The sequence below is a fragment of the Mus musculus genome, chromosome 6, assembly GCF_000001635.26.
Source record: "Mus musculus strain C57BL/6J chromosome 6, GRCm38.p6 C57BL/6J".
NCBI lineage: Eukaryota > Metazoa > Chordata > Mammalia > Rodentia > Muridae > Mus > Mus musculus.
The window spans coordinates 127,281,240-127,288,242 of NC_000072.6; the positions used below are offsets into that span (position 1 = coordinate 127,281,240).

Genomic DNA, 7,003 nt, shown 5'->3' on the forward strand with positions numbered 1-7,003 from the left:
ATATAGAGGCCATGGAAGAGTGACACTTGTCTCTCATGGCTTACTCAGCCTGCTTTCTTTCTTTCTTTCTTTCTTTCTTTCTTTCTTTCTTTCTTTCTTTCTTTCTTTCTTTCTTTCTTTCCTTCCTTCCTTCCTTCCTTCCTTCCTTCCTTCCTTCCTTCCTTCCTTCCCTCCCTCCCTCCCTCCCTCCCTCCCTCCCTTCCTTCCTTTCTTCCTTTCTTTTTATTTTAAATTGTAATTTTTTAAATTGGAAAACAAATATACAACTTAGAATGGATTTGAGGCAAGTTGTGCCACAAGCAGGTTTTCTTTAAGTGGCTAAACAAAGTTTAAAGAGCAAGTAACAATAAAAGAAAATGTTCCTGGTACAATACCAGCAGTACAAAAAAAATTAGTGTCCAAGTACCTGGATAAAAACCCGTTTTACAATAGTGCAACTTTTAAGTACATATTGTTGACTGTCCACAGTCCACACTGAGTTACAGCTCCACACTTCAACAACAACATGCTGACAGTTCCTAAAAGCTACTTTAAAAAAGGCATAACCCAGATGTTCCCTCATTGGACCAACTCCATCTAAGTTAGATATATCCAGAGTAAGCCACATGCAACATGTTACTTGATCAATTTTCTAAAATAAGGTTTAAGGACAATGACAGTAAGATAAGGGAAGAAAACATGGAGGAATGAAGTCCTAATTACTATACATGCATCTTTTTTTTACAGTAGGGGAGGGAACCTTTTACAGATAAGTTACAAACAAAGAAAAGGCAAATAAACAATTTTGTACAAGAAATTTAACACATTCTGTACAGTGTCTTGACTTCACTGTTATTATTTGTACAAACTCTTCATAGTTCACCTGACCGTCCCCGTCAATGTCTGCTTCCCTGATCATCTCATCGACCTCTTCATCTGTTAACTTCTCTCCAAGGTTTGTCATCACATGGCGAAACTCTGCTGCACTAATATAGCCATTGTCATCCTTATCAAACACACGGAATGCTTCTCTAATTTCTTCTTCACTGTCTGTGTCTTTCATTTTTCTTGCCATCATTGTCAGAAATTCAGGGAAATCAATTGTGCCATTACCATCCGCATCTACTTCATTGATCATGTCCTGCAGCTCTGCTTCTGTGGGGTTCTGCCCCAGGGACCTCATCACTGTCTCCAGCTCCTTTGTTGTTATTGTCCCATCCCCATCCTTGTCAAATAGTGAGAAAGCTACTTTGAACTCTGCAATCTGCTCTTCAGTCAGTTGTTCAGCCATACTGCAAGGGCTACGGGTTTTTGAGACGTGACCAGACAACTGCTCAACTCGCTCGCTCCACTTCAGCCTGCTTTCTTACACTACCCAGGATGGCACCAATCATAGCGAGCTGGGCCCTCTCACATCAATAATCAGTCGAGAAAATGCATCACAGGCCTAACTAGTGGGGGCATTTCTCAGTAGAGGTTCCCCCTTCTAAAATGACTTTAGCTTGTGTCAAATTGTCGTAAACTCTGCCGGTGCAGAGCCTGTTCCACAGACCTAGAATTTGAGACATTACTGTTTAATGGGACAACTTCTTTTAAAGGTTTTAAGTGTGTGTGTGTGTGTGTGTGTATACACAAGCATGCAAGAGTATGTTGTGTGAGTGTAACACTCACTTGGAGCCCCCAGATCTGGAATTACAGGTGGTTTTTAGCTATTCCACTCGGCTAAGAACCAAACCCAGGTCCTCTGCCAGCAGTGTTCACTCCTAACCTCTGAGCCATCCCTTCTGCTCAAGGCAGCTTGTTAACTACCAGTAGGAAAGAGAGAGGCCAAGATTTATGGAGGAGGGGCACCACCAAAGGCGGTGTGTGGATTTTTGAATCTTTTTATGGGCACCAACCAAATGCAGACGCGTGTTTTTATTTTTTGACACCAGGAGACATTAGAGTTGAACTAGCTAACTAGAAGTCATTTGCCTTAGGAATTTGGATTCATAGTTATTTTTTTCTTCCCTCTTCTTTCCTCCCTGGCCCCCTTTAGATCTACATATGGGAGTATTTAGGGGCAGAATAACACACAATGTCAGGAATTTATTTAAAGGCCTGTGGTGGGCAAGGGGCTGGGGAGTAGGGATGGACACATATCTCAAATGTCAGCAATGGTTGAACCTGGAAGATGGGTCCATTTCTGCTTCCTGCTACTTTTTCCGAGTGTTTGAAACCTTTTATTATAAACAGCTTTTTCAAAGAAGGGCTGAGGCATGGCCGCAGTGTTTAGGGTCAGCAATTCCAACGGGTGCAGACTGAAGCCCATGAGCCTAGTGCACTGGCTGTCCTGAACAGGACCCCAGGAAGTCATCCCAGACAGGCTCCAGTGGTGGTTCCTGACCTGGGTAACCTTGGATTCTATCTGTCTGAAGCTCCTATTCTTAGGGGTTGGTGTGATGACATGCCATCCCATATGAAAAGCAACTAGTAAAACAGGTGTCCAAAAAGGGGTTCAAAGAAGCTATCGCCATAATGATCCTCAGACTCAGAGGCATCAGAAACATTCTTGTCAGCCCACATGTCTGGGGTTGGGTCTATGCAGAGGTGGGGGGTGAAGTTTGTGGGTAAAGGACTTGCCTAGCTTGTAGGAGACTTTGGGTTTCATCCATAGCCTGAAGGAAAAATCTCAGCGTAGGAAGAATCAGGATAGCTCTGTCCTGTGATGTCACCAGCTTCCTGCAGAGCATCCAGGTAAAGAGGTCACTTGGGCACCAAGTAGGGACATTGGGGTGGTCAGGGGCAGGGTGGAGGACAGGCCAAGGACTCCTGGTCCCTGTCTCCCATGCATGTGGTGCTCTGAGGAGCACGTGTTGCTAGACGAGTCTAAATATATACAGTATGTGTCGTTCCGGCTTCTTCCCCATTTCTCCCAGAGTTATTGTCTCATGGAACTTAGATTCCACAGGCTGGAGAATGAAATCATTGTGACTCCCAAGGGAAGCTAGAGCCCTGGATTCATTTTTCCCTAGAGAAAGCCAGCCTGCTGGAAATGAGGGAAGGTGACCGGAGAGGCAGATGGCAGAGGGTGACTTGCAGGGGTCATTTAGTCCATCCTCCGGCCTCCAGGCTGGACTGAAACTAACCGCTTCCAGATGTCCACTGTTCCCTGTGCACTGAGGACTTCTGGGAGAGCCCCCTTGGAACCTGGCTCAGCAGCAGTTGCGGCGGGGGCAAGGCTCATAGTGTGAAGGCTCTCTCACCCACCACAGGCTTGCTTTGGGTCTGCTTGCTGCTGGGGCTTAAATCATCACAAGACCAAAACAGATGTCTGAGGTCTGCGAGCAATGCACTCTCAGCTCTTTAAAGAGCCTTGAAAACATTCCAGGGGCAGGAGAGATGGCTCAGTGGGTAAAGTCTTTACCAGGCATGTGTGAGGACCAGAGTTCAAATCCTTAGTCACCACATAAAAACTGGGCAGGTGTGGTGCCCCGTAAGCCCTGTACTGGTGAGGGAGAGACAAGGCATTCCCTAGGCAAGCTGCTAGTTGTGCTAAGTGCAGAGAGAGAGCTCCAGGTTGGGTGAGAGTCCCTTCTTCAGTTAGTAAAGTGGAGAGTGACCAGGAAAGACACCTGGTCATCGACTTAAGGCCTTGTATGCATGTGCTCATACACATGCAAGCACACATGTACACCACACACAGAAAAGCACTTTCATAGCTCACAGTATCAAGAACCTATATTAGAAAGAGGGTATTGAGACAATGACTCATGTAGCCCAGGCTAGAATCATACTCACTGTATAGTCCAGGCTAGTTATCATCCCTCCATCTCTAACTCTGGCGTGTTGGGATTACAGGTGTGTACCACCATGTTTGACTTCAGCAACCAATTATTCTAGTTTCTTCTCCTTTCCTTGGAGGACACATCGGGAAGGGCGGGCACAAAGGGGACATCCCGATGGCTTCCAGTACTGGAATCATTCACTTTGAGCTTCTCACAGGACTTTCAGCCACAGCTCTGGGCCTATGTGTGCCTTCAGTCAGCATCGTGTCCCCAGGTACCCAAGCCGATCATAGCATGTGTCAATACCCATTCCTACTAGCACCTGAATACAGTTGGTATTTTTGCGAAGGGTAGTAAAGAAATGTTCCAGAAACAATACTTCACTGGGTAAGGAGGATCTGGACTATCCAAATGCCAGCTAACCAACGTGGGCTTCAGCTTTTCTGACTCTGTAAGTCAGAGATCAGTGGTCCAGTTCCCTCTGGAGGATGCTTGGGAGGGGAAAGGAGATGGACTAAAGAATAATCTAACTGTGCGAAATCAGCCACCATCAACACATGTGTTCATCATTTCTCCCACTCTGCTCTCAGTTCCTTAGGGGTGGCTGTTACATTGTGCCCACACAACCCACCCCAACGCTAACTACTGCCCAAGTATCTCCTGTATGGACAACTACAGGAATTAGTGAGTGGGTGGGGTGAAGAAGGAAAGAATGAGAGATGAAGGAGAAGAGCCATCATTTGGCCTGGGATTTGTCCTCCCTCACCCTACTGTGCAGAACTAGTTTCAGGAGGCACAAATGGACAGTGTGTGTGTGTGTGTGTGTGTGTGTGTGTGTGTGTGTGTGTGTGTGTGTGTAGTATATGTGCACATGTGTGTGTGCCTGTGCACACATGGAGAGCAGAGGTATAGTTCATGTGTCTTGTTCTACAACTCAGCATCTGATTCCCTTGTGTCAGGATCTCTCACTGAGTCTGAAGCTAGTGGCCAGTGAGCTCCTGATGTCCTCTAATCTCCACTTTCCACAGTACTGGGGTTACAAGAGCACACATGGCCACCCATGGTTTTTCATGTGGGCACTGGGGGATTTGAACTCAGGTCCTCACACTTGTGTAGCCAACTCTCTCATCCACGGAGCTCTCTCTCCAGCCCCAAAGGGCAACTACTGGAAACAGTGATGACATCAAGGAGCACAGAGTTTTCAGAGAATACTGGGGATTCAGGACAGGTTGCCCCTGCAACAAGAAGTTGTTCAGGCCTCAAGGAGGATCAAATGTGGGTGAGACCTGTAGACAGGAGCGCTGGTGCCTTTTTGAAAAGTGTTTAAGCTGGCTAGGCATAGAGCTCAGTTGGTGGAGAACTTACCTGGCATACACTAAGCCCTGGGGTTCCACCCCCAGCACTGAATAAGCAGAGCATGTAACCCTAGCCTGTGGAGGAGGAGGAAAGAGAAACAGGTTCAATATCATCCTCATTATGTAGTGAGTTCAAGGTCAGTCCGGGCCCCATGAGACCCTGTCTCAAAATACAGATGTTGCTACTAACGATAATGATAGTGACCCTGAGCCTCCCTCAGGCTGGCTAGGCATCAAAAGACAAGCGAGGGATAGTCCTCTGTCACGTAAAAAGTCATTGCCCCAAGCCCTGAGGGATGAATCAAGCTAAGGATATCAGTGAGCCAGACACTTATGAATGGACTTATCTTTGTAAAACATGATGTCATCCTCTTAGTGAGATACCTTCAGAAGCTGTGGGTCCTTACATTGCCTGGGGATTGCTGTAATCGTGTGGATAGTCACCCCTAGGAAGGAGCTGGCAGAGTACCGAGGAAGCACACAGAGGGGAGTTAAGAAAGAGGGCTTTAGAATTCAGAAGATACCTCAGCCAATGATGGAGAAAGAGCCCTTGGGATACCCGATGAAGGGATGATTGGACTGCTTCCAAAGGCGAAACCTAACCATATAAGCAGTCATAAGATTGAGCAGGAAAAATGATCTGTAGATGAGTCAATTCTTGATTATTTATCCTAAGATGTTTGCACATAGCAAAGAACTATAGCCCACATGATATTTTCTTCAGTGCATATTTAGACAATTTGTATATAGTTTCTCTTGTCGCTCACTGTTCTCTAAAAACTCCCAGGATCTATTTTCAGTGGCTTCTTCCTGTTCTAATTATGCCCTGTGAGCAGGGGCTTCTGGGTTTTATTAGGAGCTGGGACGTCAAAGTTCTGAGCTCACAGTAACTTACACATGTGGCCTGAAGTCCGGGATGAAGCCCTGACTAGTGTTTATCTTAACCCCATCCTACTTTGGGATATGGTTTTGGCAAAGCTTGTTATTGTTCTCGAGTCTCAGTTTGCAAGCCTGCCAAAATGAGGATGGCAGTTCCAGCCTTTCATACCTCATGGGAACCGTATTGTATCCTGATGGGTGTGAGCGTGGGGATCCAGATGAAGCAAGACGATCTCCGGAATGAACCTTATTTCCTATGCCTGACCATTCATCCAAGCACAGTTCCTTTTCGTGTGTGCATGCATGAGCCTGTGGAGGCCAGAGGTCAACACCAGGTTCTTCCTCGGCCTCTTTTCCTCTTATTTGTCTTGACTTTATGTGCACCAATGTTTTGTCTGTGTGTCTGTCTGTGCACCATATGCACACAGTGTCCACAGAGGCCAGAAGAGGATGCTGGATTCCTTGAGACTGGAGTTACAGATGATGGTGAGATGCCATGTGGATGCTGGGGATGGAACCTGTGTCCTCTGGGAAAACAGCCAGTTCTCCTAATCATTGAGTCATCTCCCTGTCCTTAAAAACAGACAGACAGACAGACAGACAGACAGACAAGCAAGCAAGCAAGCAAGCAAGCAAGCAAGCAAGCAAGCAAGCAAGCAAGCAAGCAAGCAAACAGGATCTCTCAGTGAACCAAGTGGGCTAGGCTGGCCAGCCAGTGAGCTTCAGGGATCCTCTTGCCTCTGCTTCCCCAGCATTTCATTACAGATGTGTCCCACACCACCCAGGTTTTGTATGTGTGTATGTAGGGATTTGAACTCAGGCCATGCAAGCACTTTTTACCTGAGTCATCTCCCTGACCACCTATTTCATTTTCATATCTTTATGGTAAACAAACCTTTAGATTTCCTTCAGGGTGGAAATCCAACCGTGTGTTGTCTTCACAGATTCCTCAGAATCCTGTTTTATGGAGAGTGACTTTATAATTCATTTCCTGAGCATATCCTACTATAAGATGGTATTGTA

The 7,003-nt window shown here is 46.2% G+C and overlaps 1 pseudogene; it reads right to left on the reverse strand.

Annotated features, from left to right (window-relative positions):
- Gm7308 (predicted pseudogene 7308) lies at positions 229-1,332 on the reverse strand (annotated as a pseudogene).